The following is a 20,309-nucleotide window of genomic DNA, read 5'->3' as shown; positions in this document are numbered from 1 at the left end:
ATACCACCAAACAGTGGCCATGACCTTTTTTGGTGCAAGTTTAGCTTTGGGAAGTGCTATGGAGCTTCTTCTTGGTTCAACCACTGAGCTGGTCATCACTGGTCCACTTTCATCATACATCACAATCTGAATGAGAATGGTTCATTGTTGTTGCATAGAATAAGAGAAGACACTACAAAACGAGATTTTTTTTTTAAATTTCCAGTCAGTTCATGAGGTACCATTTATTGAGCTTTTTCACCTTTCCAATGTGCTCCAAAGGCCAAAAGACTGTAGAATGGTCAACACTGAGTTCTTCAGCAAATTCCATGTAGTTGTAAGAGGATCAGCTTCGATGACAGCTCACAATGGTTGTTTTTACCTTCTGATGGCCGGCCACTATGCTCCTCTTTTTCAAGGCTCCATCTCCTTTGCAAAACTTCTTGAACCACCCCCGCACTGTATGTTCGTTAGCTGTTTCTGGGCCAAACATGCTGTTGATGTTGCGAGTTGTCTCCGCTGCTTTCCCACCCATTTTGAACTAAATAAGAAAATTGTTCCAATATGCTTTTTGTCTAACATCATTTCGTAGTCTAAAATAAATATAAAATAAGCAGCAAGTAATAAGTCATTCACAAAAAAAAAAAACATAAAATGAGAAATGTGTGTTAAAATGATATATAACATAACTACATTTATTCAGAATATATTCCAATATCAAATGGCAAATTTCAACAGTGCAAAAACCACAATTACTTCTATACCAACCTAATAGTTCTTCAGTCACATTGTCACATTTCAAGAGCTCAAAAGCCACAGGTAGCTAGTGGCTCTTTCTACAGTGCTTATACAGAATACTTCCTTTACTGCAGAAAGTTCTACTGAAAAGCACTGACTCACAGAAGAATTCCTGGCACTCAGTAAGCACTCTTATTATTAACCAGTACTGTCACCATTGTTATTATTTTACATTACATCCCCAGAACTTCTTCATCTCACATCTAAAAGTTTGTACTTTTTGAGTACTTTCACCCGATCCCCCTCCTTCATCCCTTCCCCTCAACTCTGGCAACCACATTATCATTACTGTCACAAAAGCAAGTTTAAGATACACTTGAATTTAAAACCTGGTGGACATGCAATTAAATGATGTCTTCTGACAAGAATCAGCAGAGTATCAGTTGCAACAATTTCTCTCAATTTACAGCTTATTATGGGCAACGTATTGAGCTAAGCACTTCACAGAGCTATTTTATTTAATCTTCCTAAACAAATAAACAACCTGAGAAGTAAGCACATCCCTATATTACAGATTGGGAAGTTGAGGCCAAGGAGTGGTATAACTACGAGCACTCAAAATGCTCATCAGTACGGGATGTGCGATTGCCAGGTCTGCAAAACCACTAAATCCATGACAACTTCAGTTTCATTTCCCTACAGATTTACTGAGTGTCCACTAGGGGCCTTGCACTGCATAAATGCTGGGAATACAGTGGAAACAAAAGAGACCAAGACTCTCCCCTCATGGACTCCGCGTTCTAGTTAAGAAGAACAGTCAGAAAAGATATAATTAGCCGGATGGTAATAAGTGCTATGGAGAACAATTAAAGAGGGTGGGTGAGCTCCTCTATGATGGATGGTTATGGAAGGCCTCACTGAAAAGATGACATCTGAACAGAGACCTGATGAAAATTTAAAAGGGCAGGGAGGGAGTAGAAGGAGACAGAATCAGAAGTGAAGATGGAGTTGTGGGGTGGGGCAGACCAGGGAGGCCAATGCGCGGCCTTTAGCCCCTGCTCTGAGAGAGATGGGAAGGATTGAGCAGAGGACTGAGAAGATCTGGTTTGCTTTTTTAGAGGATCACTCCGGCTACTGTGATGAGATCGGATTTTAGGGGAGGAAGGGCTGCAGCAGGAGACCGCTTAGCAGCAGACCAGTCAGTAGGCGTCCGCTGGCCCAGGAGACCCTGGCCCAGACCAGGGTGGCAGCAGAAGTAGCAACAGGCGGTCAGATTCTAACCGCATTCTGAAGGTAGAGAAACAGGGTTTATTGATGAACCCTGCAGATGCGGGCTGTGGAACATTAATGAACTGAGGACAACTTTGGGTTTGGCCTGACTAGATGAAATGGTACAGATGCCATTTCCTGAGAAGGGGAAGCTGGGAGGAACAGCTGGTTTGGAGGAAAAAACAAACAAAAAAACAAGAGTTTAGTTTTAGAAAGTTAAATGTGAAATGCCTATGGGAATGAATTGAAGTGGGAACGAAAAGGAGACAGTTGTACGTCTGAGACATGGTTTTGGAGAAAAGACAGGGTTATAGCTATAAACGCTCTGAAAGATGACTAAGTGTGTGGTGTTATGGGAACACAAGATACATCTGGCGGACAGAGGCTGGGTGATGTCAGGGAGGGCCGTGAAGGAGCCAGACTAAGTTTATGAAGGGCAGGAAGGCGACAGTGATCTGAAAGGGAGAGAAGAGCACCTCTACCAGAAAGAATAATGTGTATTCAGCCCAGAAGCAAGAGAACATTCCTGGAGCTAGCATAAAAGAATGGTAAAAAATGAGGCTACCAACTTAAGCAGGGGTATATGAATTTAATCCTGAGGGTAATCAGGAATAACTGAAAAAGGCAGGTAAAATAATCAAATCTGCAATTTAGACAGAGTTCTCAAGCTACTAGATAGGAAGCAATATTTGTTGTGTTGTTTAGTCACCAAGTCGAGTCTGCCTTTGTGACCCCATGGACTGTAGCCTGCCAGGCCCCTCTGTCCGTGGGATTTCCCAGGCAAGAATACTGGAGTGGGTTGCCATTTCCTTCTCTAGGGCATCTTCCCAACAAAGGGACCAAACCCGTGTCTCCTTCACTGGCAGGCGGTTCTTTACCACTGAGCCACCTGGCAAGGCCAGAAAGCACGTTAGAAGAGAACAAAACTCCCTGTAGCAAACTCTCCATGGGAGACTAGAGATTATGAAAATGGCGATGAAAATCATTTGAGAGTCAGTAAATGCTGGTGATGGAATGAGCGCTATGAGGAAGTAGGAGGAGTGAGGATGATAATCAGGTTTCTGATGTGGGCCACTGGGTGTAGGATGTTGCCATTTCCTAAGTTACAGAATCTCCGAAGAAAATCAAGGGGAAAACTCTATGGGCCATGCCAAATTTAAGGGGTACACTGAAGCAGAAAGATCAAACAGATGACATGTGTGATTCTCAGACATGTGATCTGGAATGGAAATAAGGAAATAATGGAAATGGAAGTCGGCAGCACAGAGATGGGCTTCCCAGGTGGCGCAGTGGTAAAGGACCTGCTTGCCAAAGCAGGAGATGAGAGAGCCATGGATTTCATCCCCAGGTTGGGAAGATCCCCTGAAGGAGGAAATGCCAACCCACTCCAGTATTCTTGCCTGGAAAAACCCAGGAACAGAGGAGTTTGGCGGGCTGCAGTCCATGGGGTCATGAAGAATCGGACCCAAATGAGTGCATACACACAGCACAAAGATAGTAATTTAAGTTGAAAGCTCAGGAAGAGAGTGCAAAGGAGAGAGTCTAAGAACAGGTAGGAACACCAAGATTTCATGGCTGGAGAGGTAAAGCTGGGTCTACCAGGAGACTATGGAGGCGTGGCTGAAAGCAAGAAGAAACGTCAGACGTGTTGTCATGAAATTTAAGAGCGCATAACAATTCAGGGAGGAGGGAGTCCTCCACAGTAGCAAAGTCAAAGTCAAAGAAGAGAACAATGTCCTCTGAATTTTTCACCAGGTGTGGAATCTCGGGCCATTTCTGCAATTCTTCTAACCTCAGCATCCTCATCTATGTAAGAACGTTAAAGTTCCCACTGTACGCAGTTTTTGTGAGGCTACACGGTGATGCAGACCAAGTACTTAGTGCACTGTCAGACATACAAGGCACTGAGAAAGGTGCTCTATTCTCAGTGCCCCACATTTCACGGGATGTCAGACAGGCCAAGGCAACAAGGAGAAAGGGGGCTGAAAGCACGAAACCACACGGAACCAATGGCCTGGGAGCACACTATGCATTTTGAAAATTCGCAATGGAGAGAGAAAAAAAAAAACAAAAACCATAGCCTTGACTAGACAGATCTTTGTTGGCAAAGTAATGTCTCTGCTTTTCAACATGCTATCTAGGTTGGTCATAACTTTCCTTCCAAGGAGTAAGTGTCTTTTAATTTCATAGCTGCAGTTATGTTCCCTTTCTCCCCATTTAAATGCAGTTTATAATGCAGAAATTCCCCAGAACCTGTCAAAGGAACCTTTTAAGCATATCTTGGGCTTCCCAGATGGCTCAGTGGGTAAAGAACCTGTCTGAATGCAGGAGATGCAGGAGTCACAAGTTGGAGTCCCAGGTCAGGAGATACCCTGGAGGAAGGATGGCAACCCACTCCAATATTGTTGCCTGGAGAATCCCATGGACAAAGGACCCTGGTGGGCTACAGTCCACAGGGTCAAAGAGAGTCAGACACGAATGAAGTGACTGAGTGTGCACGAACAAGCATATCTTAATAATTACACAAAAAACTGTGTCAGTAAGATATTTACCACAGTCGTCATAAGTTGGTGATAACAGATGTTACGTTAAGAAGGGCAGCTTAAACTCAGGAGCAGTCCTCAAATAAATAAATGTTCTGTAGAAACCAATTCTATCGACCAGTGATTTCAAAATTTTTTCCAACCGTTTTTAACACGATAACCCAGGTAATGTTTATCAAATGAAACATTCTAACTACATGATTAAGGAGACCTTTGGACACCCTAACTTACTTTCAGGTTAGTTTTGACACTGACAAAATGATAGTTATCAAGAAGTTTCCCAGATGGCATAGACTTTCCTGTCCAGGATTAATGCTCTCACCTCCTCAAGGACACAGGGGCAGGTGGAACTGGGAAAACTGTATCCAACTTGCTTGCTTTTCTAATGGAAAAAAATACAGTGCTTTACAAAAACAAATACCACTGATTTTTTTTTTCATATCTAAACTATTTCCATCCTTCTAGCATAATTTCATTCAAAGCCTCCTTGCTTTAGGAATTCTCTTGATGAAGTTCTCAATGCACGAAGCCTATATTATAGTCCCTTCCCTATCTGCTTATTTTTTTGTTGTTATTGTTGTTAGTTGCTAAGTCGTCTCAGATTTTTTACAACTCCATAAGCTGTAACCTGCTAGGCTCCTCTGTCCATGGGATTTCCCAAGCAAGAATACTGGAGCAGGTTGCCATTTTCTCCTCCAGGGGATCTATCCAACCCAAGGATCAAACCTTTGTCTTCTGAATTGGCAGGCGAATTCTTTACTGCTGAGCCACCTGGGAAGCCTCATTGCTGCTATGTTGCTTCAGTCGTGTCCAACTCTGTGCGACCCCATAGACGGCAGCCCACCAGGCTCCCCCATCCCTGGGATTCTCCAGGCAAGAACACTGGAGTGGGTTGCCATTTCCTTCTCCAATGCATGAAAGTGAAAAGTCAAAGTGAAGTCGCTCAGTTGTGTCCAACTCTTAGTGACCCCATGGACTGCGGCCCACCAGGCTCCTCCGTCCATGGGATTTTCCAGGCAAGAGTGCTGGAGTGGGGTGCCATTGCCTTCTCCAGGAAGCCTCATTATTTTGTGTTATATCCAACAAAATCAAGGCTCCAAAGAAAGTCCTAACTAATGGGGAACTTGATTTTCTTATACTCATTTAGATAAACTTTTCCATTCAACTCAGCAGTGGTTGGTGATACAGAAGCTTATCCTGCTTTAGAATCTGAACAATGAAAGAAGTTATTTCTTGCTCCAGTCTGTATGTGTGAGTGCGTGTGAAGGGGAGATGCTAGGGGGCGGGACATACACATGTGGTGCTTTCTCTCCTGATGAAAGGAAAAGACCCGGGAGGACACAGGGACAATGCTCAGTATCATGGAACATTCGAGACCAGAAAGACCAGCCTTCACCACCTAGGCCATTGGAGAGTGCCCCCAGCCACTACATGGTTGCTGATGTAAGGATGGTGAGGACTTCCTGCTCATGTCCCATGTCTTTCCTGGGTCCTCCAGTCACCCACCATGAGCTTGAAGATCTGAATAACCAAAGGAACAAATTTACCATTTCCGTCTTAACCAAACAGAAAGAGACACACTCATTGTTCTTTCCTCTGTTCTTGCCAAGCATCCATCGGAAAACCTAGTTTATGTGACTATAGGGTCTGAAAAAGAAGCAAAATATGTATTTTGTGAATACTACATTTTTAAAAAAATCCGTAAGTTATCGTCTAACATTCTGATAGACAGTAAGTCTGATTTCAGGTCCCTTGTCTTTATATCATGGCATGTGTCTATAGCACAGAATAAGGGTAATTCAAGGATACCAGCTGGCTGTTTCTCTCATTTGTATCTTATCCAGCACAATAAAGACCATGGAATTATGAACAATCCAGTGGTTCATTAAGCTCCTTCTGCTTAGGTTGGTCCATTCAATCTCATCTAGAAGCCTATCAAATTCTCTGTTCTTGCTTTCTCTGTAATTCATACAGCTTCCTGTTGTTTGAAATGACTTCCTATTATTACAGCTATCAAACTGACTTTCACCTTACATTTTGTCACTTATGAGAAAAATTTTCTGAGCACATGACAGTGACTTCTAATTTAATCTAATCGAAAGCCACTGTACCACAAGCAAATAAACAAAACAAAAATCAGGTGATTCATAGCATACAGAGCACTTTTTACAATAACTTATATAATTTGATTCTCACTGCCCAGAGAGATTAAGTAACTTCCTTGAACCAAACACCGAACAGGTGATAAAGCTAAAACTACAAGGTGGCTACCAAGTCTGAAAGCATACAATTTCATACAACTTACAATTTCATATTGTAAAGCATACAATACAATTTTATAACAGAGGATACCATTAAGCCATTTATCGTGTATCCACCTATTCACCTATGGCCACCCTGTAAAATCCAGATTCTCCAGCCATAGTCTGTTTTCCTTGATTCCCTGTATGTTTACTCTGAAGCACTCAAGAAGGCAGCAGTCAATGGAAAATACCATCTTTAAATTGTATGATATTTTAAACAAAATTATAAACTAGGTTTAATAGTCCATTCTCCAATTTAATTTCTCAACCACCTTGTGCATGGAGATTAAAAGAAGCAATTGGGACTTCTGGGTGTGCCAGTGGTTGAGACTCTACGCTTCCACTTCCAGGACAGAGGTTCTTATTTCCCCAAATCAGGGGCGGGGGGGTGGGGGAAGAACTAAGATCCTGGATGCTGTATGAAGTGGCCAATTTTTTTTTTTTTTAATTAAAAAAAAAAAAAGAAGCAATTAACATTCTCTCATGAAGCCTCACGTCCTGTGAGGGCATGAAATTAAGTGCTTTACCTACATTACTGCACTTAATCTGTGCAAAAGCCCCATGAAGTATCATTATCCTCTTTCTTACAAATAAGAAAACTGAAGATTTTAGAGGATACGTCAGAGGACCAATGTCACAGTTAGGCAGTGGAAGAGCAAGGATGAACCTGTAACTCCTGATTCCAACTGGTATTCTTTCCACTACCCCAGAGAGATACCCTTTACATGTTCCCTGAAATGCCACTTATTGACCATTTCTCTGCCTTCTTCCATGCAGAGACTTCCCCCTCACTGCTTCTAAAAACTGATCATGAGCAAATCTGTAGTCGAAGCTGGCAAGACGGAGAAAGCGATGGCATCTCACTCCAGTACTCTTGCCTGGAAAATCCCATGGACGGAGGAGCCTGGTAGGCTGCAGTCCATGGGGTCGCGAAGAGTCGGACACGACTGAGCGACTTCCCTTTCACTTTTCACTTTCATGCATTGGAGAAGGAAATGGCAACCCACTCCAGTGTTCTTGCCTGGAGAATCCCAGGGACAGCGGAGGCTGGTGGGCTGCCGTCTATGGGGTTGCACAGAGTCGGACACGACTGAAGCAACTTAGCAGCAGCAGCAGCAGCAAGCTGGCAAGAAGGAAAATGTTTCTCAACCTGAATTAACCAACACCACTTAAGAGTACTGCCTGGCAGCAAGCACTACAGAAATGTTAACTAGGCTTACTGTTACTATGGAAAGACTGAGTATCCCATCTTTTTAATATAACAGTTCCATATAATAATATTCCTCAAGCAGTTCTTTAATACTAACAGAATCCTTCCCTGTGCATGTCAAGGCAGTGTGAAGAGTCACTACTCATTTAGACTAAAATTTTACATTTAGGAAATTTACAGTAAGATGTGTAAGATCATAAGCATATTTTATAACGAAGATTAGATAAAAACACTCCTACTCCCAAATGAAACTGAATTCAATGAACTACATCTGTCCTGAGGCACAGAGACATGATGAAAAGAGCCCTGAATGACACATCAAAAAACCAAGGTTCAAGTCTCAACTCTTGAGACTGAGCATGCAACCTGAGCATGCCCCTTAACCTTGCAGAGGCTCAGAGTCCATCACATCCACCTTACTTAACTTGGAAGGTTTCTGTGATCATTAAAGAGGGCAGGGATTCCAGAGGGCTCCTCACCCATTGCCTGGGGCAAAATAAGTTGGCTTCAGACTCTTTTAGTCAAAGTGCCAGGGGACTGAAGAAAAGAAACTGATTATTTCTAAATCTGGTTTAAGTAAACCATCAACAGCCTGTAGACAAATATCAAATAACTGGGGAAGTCAGAAGAGAAGTTAATTTGCTTTCATCCACTAGGCTAAGTTCTCCAGAACATCTGAAACACCAAACTGACACCAAGAGCACAAATGGGTTTTGTTACTGTTTTATGGAAATTGAATTACAAAGAACCGTTTATGATTAAATCATTTAAAAAAAAACTGGCTAGCCTGGAAACCTAGCCACTGAATGTTCTATGGGAAACTGTATTCCATGAGTCGATTCAGAAATCCAAACACTGGGAATGTGTCTTGTCTCTTTCAAGCTCCAACAGCTAACAGAGACTCCCTTCTGATCCTCTGAGGCAGATTCAGGAAGTCTCTTTCACTCTTAGGGCCTGTGGCCATTCAGATATGAGATGTCAGATGGGGACAGTCAGGATATAATAACTATATACCACCTTTCACTTTTTGGGGGGAGGGAGGGCCAAAACATATTCCTATTTATAATAACACATCCTTATTTATAAACTCATTTTATCCACAATTGCCCAGTGAAGTATGTAGGGCAAATATTGTGATAACTCCCATTTTAGAAACGAGGAAGCTGAAGCACAGAAGTTTCCGTGACTTGTCCAAGGTCACAGCCTGGCAGAACAAGGATGAGAAGTCAGATCTTTACTTCCCAGCCCAACATTCTTATCAACGAAATGCCAACTGCTGAGAAAGGGGGAGAAAGTAGTACAGGTGCCTGTGCTGTACTGAGACTTGACTTTTAGACTAATTTCATCTGGCTTTGTGAATTTTCATTAATTTCCTTCTTTGGTGTTGCCTGATGAGTTAGTCACTAAAACCATCAGATCAGAAAGTATAAATTGTCTCATATTATTTCCTCATTGTTACCAATCGATGCTCAACTTTAAGTGTTTCATAATAAAGTGACTCAGAGACTATGCAAGCCCAATCTGCATTAGTCACTTGTTGAACTGTTACATGAGATTTCTGCAGAAATAAGCATTTACCAAAAAGATGACTAAATTAAGGACAAAAAGTGAATGTAAAACTTACACATTTTTTCCTTCCAGTTTAAGCTGTGGCATGAGAAAATAAATGTGAGGAAACAAAGCACAAGCCACCTATAAATGGCAATACATTTATTCTGAGTTTAGGGGGTTTAGAAGAGTGTACCAATTTAAACAGCATGTAGCAGACATTTTCATGATGAGAAAAGAAGTTAAAAGTTAACAGGCCAGAGTGCTGAGCCCTCGCCTTTATACAGCACTTTTACCTCTCAAGTGCTTTCGCACAGGTTATCTCATTTCTTAATCAAGAAATCGCTCTGTGAGAGGTAGCAGCAGATATTACTGAGTTCATTTTGCAAACCTGCTTAAGGTCAACACAACTTTTCAGTAGATAGGTATAGACAAAAACACAATAATTAACCCGAACAGTAACACCAAACAATTTACTACTGCAATGGGGACACAGTTCACAAAGGCAAAACATGTTAATTCCATATTTTGGCTGAGCAATACCATTCCTATTATAGACAATATCGCATGACATTCTAACTTCACCTATATTATTTATGGGTGCTTTAAGTAATACGGTAAGAACTTATTCCAAGAAAAAAATTGAGGCTTTTTTCTGTTTTTGCTGAAGCATTTTAAGACACAGTGTAACCACACCTCATGAGCCATATTTATTTTCTGATTTTGTAAGAGGGATGCTCTGAATACACCCAGGATTTAGTTCATTTAGGGCTCCGATTTAGTACTTCATGTGGCTTTACTGGCTTCTGTGTCATGGTGGAGGCTAAAATAATCCTCAGGGTGACAGAGAGTAACCTGATGGGTGGAGTGGGTTTGTTGCTTGGTAGCAGTGAGATTCCAAGAATCACAAATAAATGAGGCAACTGAAAGGCACTTGAAGCATGTGAGACCCTTGGGTGTCTGTCAAGGGGAAAGTTAAAAGCAAGCAAGTCAAGGCATCTGGAAATCAATTGTGTGATGCAATCATATTAAATTTATTCTCGGTTTTGCTTCCAATTTTAAGTAACAATGACTTGGTCTTTTTGGGGGGTCAGGGGAGGTGGTGGAGCTCCTTTGCACAACATGAAGGATCCTAGTTTCCCGACAAGGGATGGAAACCTCACCCCCTACAGTGGATCTGCAGTGGGAATGTGGTGACAACAACTGGACCAGCAGGAAAGTCTCCCCCCACCCCCCCAATTTATTTTGGCACCTGGACAGGGACTTGAACTCTGGGCCTTCATATTAAAAGTCTGATGCTCTGCCAGTTGAGCTACCTGGGCATGGTCCTTATAAAGATCGTTTTCAATTAGAAGATAATTAAATTTTTTTTTAAGATCAAATAAAGAAGAGAAGAAATAATTAAACTGGTGTATTTACTCTAGCCTATGAGAAGTGTGCATAAAGATTTTCACTATTTTTAAAGAATCTTATAATATGTGACACTAATTTTCCTTTAAAAAAAAAGCCTCAAAAGAAATAAAAATCAAAAAGCTCAAGTGATTAAAATATCAGGCTGGTCATGATACAAAAGAATGAAAGTCACTATTGCTAGAAGCTTGATGCTTTAAGAGAGAAACAGTAAAAAGAAATTCTCACTGTTTTCTCAATGACAATTCACCAGGCACTGGCTCACTGCAGGATCAAAGAGCTCTCCTCACCAGCACAACTGCTAACTCCCATGCATTTACATTCTCTCCACTTATGGACTTTCTTTCTTTCATCTGTCAACAATTTATATAGACTGCATATTTGAAATAGAGCTGATAACCCATACATAATGATACTTCAGAGGAATAAAGCCAACACGTTTTTCTCTCCCAACGATTTGTTCAAATGGGCGCTAATTAACAAACACTACTTAATGGTGGAAATGTAACTGAAGAAATATTTATCTCTGTGCACATGGGTATATAATTATGCTGTTTATTGAACTATCTTGCTTACATGGTTAAGTAATTTTTGTTTACTTTAGGAAACATCAAACGTTAATCCTGAATTACCAAAGTTTTTACTTAGCTGTCTGGTCCTTGCTATAGCATCTTCATACTATACAGGGCTTCCCAGGGCGGGCACAGTGGTAAAGAATCCGCCTGCCAAGCAGGAGACACAGGTTTGATCTCTGGGTTGGGAAGATCCCCTGGAGAAAGAAATGGCAACCCACTCCAGTATTCTTGTTTGGGAATTCCATGGACAGAGAAGCCTGGCAGCCTGAAGTTCATGGGGTCACAAAGAGGCATGACTGAGCACAGAACACACAGCTGGTCCTTATACCTAGTAGGGCCCCCTCTGCCATTAACTAGCATATGTTAAGGGGCACAATCTCTTCTTCACTGCTGCAGACAAAAGTAGACTTACTGACCAAGGGACTTCACATCCAATTGGCCAAATGCCATGCTTCTCACTGGCCTGGTCTCCCAGATTCCACCCCATCCTTTCCGCTTACAACACTATGAGCACCAAGTTCCCCCCAACATTCTCACCGCCCCCATTACCAGAAAACTCCTCCTAAGGAAAGAGGGCCTTCCTTCAACGTCTCAAGGACATAATCAACTCTGGCCTTTCCCAATGGTTTCCTGCTGCCTACTCTGCTCTCTAAATGTTAACTCAAATTTCCTCTTCAGATACTGTTTAAACTTGATCAAAAGAAATGACTTCTCCTTTACAGAACTCTCTGAGCAACTTTATAAATGAGCCTTGACAGAACTGTTTTCGCTGCTTTCACGCTATCACTTTTCATTGTTTCCAGAACTCTCTGACCTGTATTTGATCACCCTCACTTAAAAAGAGATTGAGGCTTAAAGGGTAGAAAAGCCAGAATTTAAGCAAAGGCTCTTTTCCCTTACTCTGAATTTCTTAAGCATGTTTATTTTATCTGTGTCAAACTATTTCATTGTTAATATTATTTTGTAGCCTACTTTATATACACATGTCAAGAGGCTTTTATATCTTCATTAAACTAAGCATTCTATTGGCACTAACTGAACAACTTAATTATGAGATTAATAAACAAGCAGCTGTTTCAACTCCACACTTGGCAAATGCATTCATTTTATAGTGAGTCTTAGCATTTGGTGATCAATTCCGTGGCTCAGTCTATTCTCCCATCTCTCTTCCATAGTGAGCCCATGCTCACAAGCACCAAATAGTGGGGAAAGGCCAACATCTCAAGATCTGTAATACTTACCAAGTATGGTGAAAAGTCTGATGTGGAAGAAGGCTCAAGTGATTATCTAAAATAAGGGTTTGATGCTAAATGTGGACTATGCCCAATGTCATACATGAGCAAGAGCTTGCTGTATTAAAGAATATTCACATCATTTAAAGAATTCAAGTGATTAGCTGTCAGCATTGCCCAGTACCACCAAGGCCAAGGTGTTCAATAAGCACTGAGAGCTGTGCTGAACCAAGTTTTCAGAGTCTATGTGCTTTTCCTGTCCACACCACTGCTGTGTCCTTTCTGCCTATATTATCCCTTCCTCTCTTCCTTTCCTTCCCCCCACTTTTCTGAATCAATACCCCACACATGGGGTCTTATTTGCTTCAAAGAGAGGCTCTGATGGCCAAGCAACCATTGCGTGTTTTTAAAAAGAGCTGTTCCTTCCTCTTTTCACTGCTGGAATAATGCAGATTCTTTTCAGAGGTCTGGCCCGTTCCTGATTTTATGCACAGAAATATCCTGTAGGTACACTTCAGGTAGGGAGTTTGAGTACTTCCTAGATCCCTGGATGCCATGAAATCTGTACCCACATTGCTGGATCCATCATCTCTCAGCCTCCTCTGTAAGGAACGGGGATTGAGACAATAGAAGCATTTTCCAAAGTGGGTTCTGTAAAGTATCAGTTCTTCCCCAAAGAGATTTTCAAACAAGTTTAGGAAATAACTAAATACTCTCCTTTGGAGAATCACAATGCACAAAAGCATCTTAAAGGCTTTGGAGTCTTGAAGGAAATTCTTTTAATCAAGCATTCCCCAAACTTATTTGACCACAAAATCCTTTTTTTCCTATTATACTTATTCACATCCTGATTAATTAGCATTATGGAATGAACTTAAAATGTGCACGAGAGGCACGTTAAGGCCCAGTAGAGTGTAACTATTTTAGAACTCTGAATAAAATCCAGCATTTGATACCTACAAAACACAAAGATTTCTATAAACCACCCATGATAACCAGTCTTAATACAACACAGACCAGAAATTTCACCAATTAGCAGCTACATTACTTGGGAATCTAAGAGTTTTATATCTCGATTCCTTTCTATAAAGGCAACTCAATTAGTGAAATACTATACCCAGATCTACTCCTTCTGTGTATTAGACACAATGCTAAAGACAACCTTAATTTAGGAAGAACTGCAGAGGGAGTTCTACAGCAATGGAATAGAAATTAATTACCAGTTATCACAGAAAGAGACACATTCTGGGGCCAAAAGGCTGAACAGTGAATACATACATCAACTTTTTTTTTTTGGTGGCTGTGCTGGGTCTTCGTTGTCGCACAGGGGCTTTCTCTAGTTGCAGTGAGCAGGGACAACTCTCTAGTTGTGGTGTGCAGTGAGTGACTTCTCTTGTTGCAGAGCATGGGCTCTACAGCACATGGTTATCAGTAGCTGAGGCTCCCAGGCTCTAGAGCAGAGGCTCAACAGTTGTGGTGCTTGGGCTTAGCTGCTCCACGGCACGTGGGATCTTCCCAGACCAGGGATTGAACCTGTGTCTCCTGCTTTGGCGGCGGATTCTTCAACACTGAGCCAAGAGGGAAGCCCTCTACATCAACCTTTCTCCCCTGGTTAATTACCACATCTGGGCAATATCCCTCGAGATAAAAGGAGCATTTGTTAACATGGACGGAAAGGCACCACACGCTGTTCTGGAGGGCTAGTGGAGGGTTTCACAGTACTTTCCCACCTGGTTCTAGGAGCTCTTCACTAATTCCATTGTCATCCCTTACCTGACAAGAGTCATTTCTCCCATGCTCGGGAATCTTCTGTCCCCAGTGTCACAATCCCGCCTTCTATCCTTGTCAATGAGTCACAGTGCAAGGTGCGCTACTACATCCAGTCACCACATGGTCATAGCCAATAAATCACATCCTCTGCCCTGGAAGTTTCTTCAGATACTATAAATCATTAGCTTTCTCTGTGAGAAAGGCTCCCCAAATCTGGTATAACTAAAAAAGTAACTCCCAACTTACAAGATACCCCATAAGATTTCATGTTAAAGGAGAAGACGTTAAAGTAATTTTAAAATAAGATCTATAAAAGGCAAAGTTTACCAGGTGATGAAGGGTGAAGGGTGAGGAGGCAGTGGGAAGTGATATGTCAAAAACATTCTAAACTAGTTGCATAATGTCAAGGCTGACATAAGCTATACCTTTGACCCACCTTGTTCTTTTATTATATCTAAGATTGTGTTGGTTTCAACAACTTACACGAGGTATATTTCCACTCTTCTAACTCTCAACATACTAGCTTTCAAAGGCAGATAAAATGTTCGTGTTAGCTTATCAAGTAAAAAAGCCACAGTGCACAGGGCATATCCATGAACAGATTTATAAGGAACAACCCAAGTAAGCTGATCCAGCAACTAACTACCCCTCTAGTTAGAAGAAAAATAGCCTCCTCCTTTATACTTGGTAGGAACTGTTATAAAAAACTAATTTTAAAAACTGCAAGAAATACGTGGTAGCATCTTTAAGATGCAGGTAGCACAAAAGAGAGCAGCTGGGGAAGGTGAAGAAAATACAAATGCTCTGGGTTTTCCATAAGGTAAGATGTTCAAGCAGCACATACTGAAAGAACCATACACGAGTAAAATCTGACATTTCCTTTAAGATATGAAGTTTGTTACAGTAAAACCACACAATTAACTATCATGATAAAAAAAATGCAAAGTATAACATGAATCTCAAGCTTTAGTTATTTTTACTAAACTCTAGGGTTAGATTGCTCATCAAAAAAGCACAGAAAATGAATATTTCACCACTGACTGTTAATAATATCAGTAACTAATAGGAACCTCTTGGGCCATTTGTTATTTAGCTTGGCGGGGGTGAGGGGCATCCTTTTTCACTGTGAGAATTAAGGTTATAAAAAAGTTACAAAGACCACCCCCATGATAGCAGCTGGACTCTTTATCTTCTCTTATTTGAAAAAAAACGTACCTGAGAATCAATCTGAGGACTCTCTGGATCAAGCTGTTACCCACCTTCTGGACTCGAAGCCCACAAGACAGACTCCAGGTTTAGTTTAAAACCATCACACAAATCCAGAACCAGAAGGACACAGTACACAGTATCACTACTGCTTATCTGACAGATGGAATAAGGCCTCCTGATCATGCAATCAGCTTCCCTGATAGCTCAGTTGGTAAAGAAACCACCTGCAATGCAGGAGACCCTGGTTCGATTCCTGGGTCAGGAAGATTCCCCTGGAGAAGGGATAGGCTACCCAGTCCAGTACTCTTGGGCTTCCCTTGTCACTCAATTGGTAAAAAATCCGCTTACAATGCGGGAGACCTGGGATCGATTCCTGGGTTGGGAAGAACCCCTGGAGAAGAAAAAGGCTACAAACTCCAGTATTTTGGCCTGAAGAATTCCATGGACTGTATAGTCCTTGAGATAGCAAAGAGTCAGACATGACTGAGTGACTTTCACTTTCACTTTTCGATACATGGTAAGAGTCTCACTTCAAGAGGGATAATCCAGGTGACCAGTAAAATGGCTTGAGAAGCAGAGTATCAGTAATGAAATTATTCTTATTAATAAATCAACTACTGTCATAACTGGCTTTACTAATAAGTGCAGTTCCTGGCTCATGGCAGGCACTCACATCTGCAGATGAATGAACCCTTGACCAACCTTAGGTAGGTTACTCGGCTACTCTACAGACTTTAACCTTTCTGTGTATAAAAGCAGGCTTTCTCTGACAATTTTCTCAAATTAAGTCTTCGGATTGATCAAGGCACTTTGAAACTCTGACATAAAGGAGAAGGAAAAAAAAAAAAAAGATGCTTCCATTTCATGCAAAAAGTCACATAGACAGGGGAAGTTATACATCATGATCCCCACGTTGAAGCTCATCAGACTTTCATCTTAGATTAAATATCACTTTATCAGGAAGAAGTCCCCTAACCACCAACCTACTGCCCAGAGGATATTATGCCCCCTGAGTTAATAACTCTCCTTAAAAACTTTATTTTCCCTTTGCAGTACACAGCACAACAATCATTAAATAATGACTGTACTGCTCTTTGTTAAATGTTTGTCTCCCTCTCTAGACTTCAGACATTCTGAAAGTGAGGTCATGTGGGCTTTGCTGATTGACCTCCAGATTCTAGCACCAAGAAATATCTGGCATATAGGTGTTTAGAAAACGTGTTCAGTGAACGTTTGAGAACAAAAAGCCAGCCAATGGTGCCCTTCAAGATACTCAAATAATAAAAGCTTAGAAATCAAGAAAGGGAACATTAGGTCATCAAAAGCTAATGTTCAGAACATCACTCTGTTCTCAACATGAAACCGAGAAAAGTTTTTCCTTAGCAGTCACAGTGATAAAAGAAGTAAATGGATCATAGTATATCTATTTGCCATTTTATAGCTTTCAAAACACTTTCATCACATGTGTGGTCTCATGACTGAAAATCTCCATAGAGTTCCTACTGAATTGTTTGTGATTTAACATGTTTCAAAGAGCTGTGACAGGTATATAACCCATTTACCCTGAAGGCTTTTATAAACGACTTACAGCCTGTCTGTGAATTTTGTTTTTTTTAGTGTTCACTGCATAATATTCCCTCTACAAAACAGCTGGGACAACGTCTTTACTTCTTTTCTTTTTTTAAGTTTCAGAACACTGAAATAAATACTGATTCCAAATAAAAACTTCAAGCATTGTAGAAAATAGCAGCTCTATTTTCTCAAAGGACAAAGAAAGGCGATCTGAGTGCTTTGTTAAAAGCCAAAGGGACTTCCCAGCGATGGCTGGGAAATTGAGCCACGCCTTTAAGGTTCCAAAGTACACTTAGAAAACATTTTCAGAGGTTTATAACCTGCAGAATTCTGTGAAGATGAGAGCAGATGAGAGATCTTCATTTAAATAAGAAACTCCAAAGCTCTTTGATGATTAAAAAAATTTTTTTAAACAGAAAAGACCAGAGAGTAGACCAGAATCTTGGCAAAGGATATAGGAATGGCAGTACTGCAATTCCTAAAAGTCTATGACAGAGAAGTGAAACAGGACTCATAGGGGTTCCTATTATCTGTATTCTTTCTTAATTGTTGTTGTTGCTTAGTCGCTAAGTTGTATCCAACTCTTCTGTGACCCAGTATCCCACCAGGCTTCTCTGTCCATGGAATTCTCCAGACAAGAATACCGCAGTGGGTTGCCATTTCCTTCTCCAGGGGATCTTCCCGACCCAGGGATCAAACTTGCATCTCCTAAATTGGCAAGTGGATTCTTTACCACTGAGCTACCAGGGAAGTCCATTCTTTCTTAATAATTTGATTTAAAACAATATCTTTGTTTTAGAGATCATAAACACCTCATATTGTAACTCAATCAGCTAAAATCTAATCCTATATGATTCTTGGATTCCAAAGGAGGACAGGTTAAAGCCAATAAAAGTTTTAATTCAAAGCCCTGAAATAAAGTGAGCAAAGGACTTGTTTTTAAGAAAGATCCTGTTCCACCTTTCTCAGGAGTGTGTTTGGAAATCCACGTTTGTAATAACACAGTATCTTTACCTCTATCAAATTTTATGAATGTCAAAGTGTTTGATACACAGTATCTAATCTGATTAACACAATAATCTTATGAAACAGGCAGGCTAAGACTTTTATAGATGAAGACCATGAGGTTCCAAGAGGTTAAGTTTCTTGACCCATGATCATAACTTGGAAAGTGGGAGCTCCAGAGTTGTAACAGTTTCTGATCCCTAGACCCTTTCTCTCCAGTACTCTTGCCTGGAAAATCCTATGGACGGAGGACCCTGGTGGGCTGCAGTCCATGGGGTCGCTGAGAGTCTGATATGACTGAGCGACTTCACTTTCACTTTTCACTTTCATGCGCTGGAGAAGGAAATGGCAACCCACTCACTCCAGTGTTCTTGCCTGGAGAATCCCAGGGACGGGGGAGCCTGGTGGGCTGCCATCTACGGGGTCGCACAGAGTCAGACACGACTGAAGCGACTTAGCAGCAGCAGACCCTTTCTATTCCTAAAGAACTATACCATTCTGACCCCTTTCAAGCTGCTGTTCATTCTTTATCCCTCACCAAAACAAGAAATAAAATGGCAGTAGGACAGTACTCCATACTGTGTAAAGAGTGAATAGTATATAAAGAGGATAAAATATTTCCCTCAAAATAATGGTCATATCCCCACTATGTCTCTATATGGTTTTAGGTCTTAGAAATCTTACAAAACTATGATTTGCTATTCTTGGTCTCATATCAAGCTTATACAGTGAGCACAACTTTGCATAAGAAAAAACTGCAACTAAACATGCTTTCTCCTCTTATGAAAGATCAGGGACCTTCCTGACAAGCATTAGAATCACTGAATCCAAGTTGCTCCATAGTGCAGGGTGAGGTTAGGGCTGAAAAGCTGGATAAAACTCCAAGCACCATCTTTCTTGTTTAGTAGGGTGGGGGTAATGGAATGAAGTCTCAAGATGAAAGAAATGCTGTTAACTCCTGAGGGGAGAGTTGCTTTTCCTTTTTTTCCCTTTATGAGTGACTCAGTTTTTTGAAAGTAGGAAAGTCCAGTTCTTTCTATAAAAATATCATGTGTATCTGTGAATCCTAAGGTTCAACAGGAAAAAAATCCACATTAAGTTCTTCAACTTTCAAAATCTGTTTTCTTATCTATAATGTACACTGTGCTGTTTCCTTTGCAAAACATCAAGGTTAAAGCAGAAAAGCCTATCAAATAACCTCCATAGAATGTAAGGGTCAATGCTGGACCAGCCCATATCATAGGTCTAACTCTGATCTTTGGTAGCAAATATACTTTATTCTTGGGCTTCCCTGGTGACTCAGTCAGTGAAGAATTCGCCTGCAATGCAGGAGACCTAGTTTCGATCCCTGGGTTGGGAAGCTCCCCTGCAGAAGGGAACAGCTGCCCATTCTAGTATCTGGCCTGGAGAATTCCACGGACAGAGGAGCCTGGCGGGCTACAGTCCATGGAGTCACAAAGAGTCGGACATGACTGAGCGACTGTCACTTCACTTCACACTTTATTCTATAAAAACAGCCTTGTTCTTCTAAGGCAGTGACTGTCAACCTTGGATACATAATAGAATGGGTTTTAAAAATACAGGTGCCCCAATCCTGCTCCAGACAGACTGGTGAAATCAGAGTCTCTTTAGTGTAGGGTAGGGACTGACTGGCTGGTTCTAGAGGTCAGCTGGAGTTGAAAATCATTGCTATTAGTTTCAAAGACCAGACACGATACCATTTTCATATCTTCCTATGGAAGAAATATTCACAGGCCAAAGACAGTCATGATGGTTAGAAACACCAGAACTGAATGAGCGTATTACTTGGATATAAGCAGACATTCTTAAGATAGTCACAAATGCTACACTTAGTAAATATTAACCATCAAAAGAAAAAAAGGAGAAAACAAAATTTTAAAGACGAAAAAACTCAGAAAACAGCATATAATCAGAAACATAACTAT

General features: G+C 41.1%; 1 protein-coding gene across 32 annotated transcripts in view; it reads right to left on the bottom strand.

Annotated features, from left to right (window-relative positions):
• The window catches only part of NSMCE2 (NSE2 SUMO ligase component of SMC5/6 complex), a 236,726-nt gene that overhangs the window by 168,462 nt on the left and 47,955 nt on the right, over positions 1-20,309 (bottom strand). The window lies entirely within an intron of this gene.

This window comes from Bos grunniens, chromosome 14 (genome assembly GCF_055505025.1).
Source record: "Bos grunniens cultivar Pamir isolate PY7600 chromosome 14, Bosgru_T2T1.0, whole genome shotgun sequence".
Lineage (NCBI taxonomy): Eukaryota > Metazoa > Chordata > Mammalia > Artiodactyla > Bovidae > Bos > Bos grunniens.
Note: the sequence above shows the minus strand (reverse complement) of the source record. Positions and strands in the feature narration are given on the sequence as shown.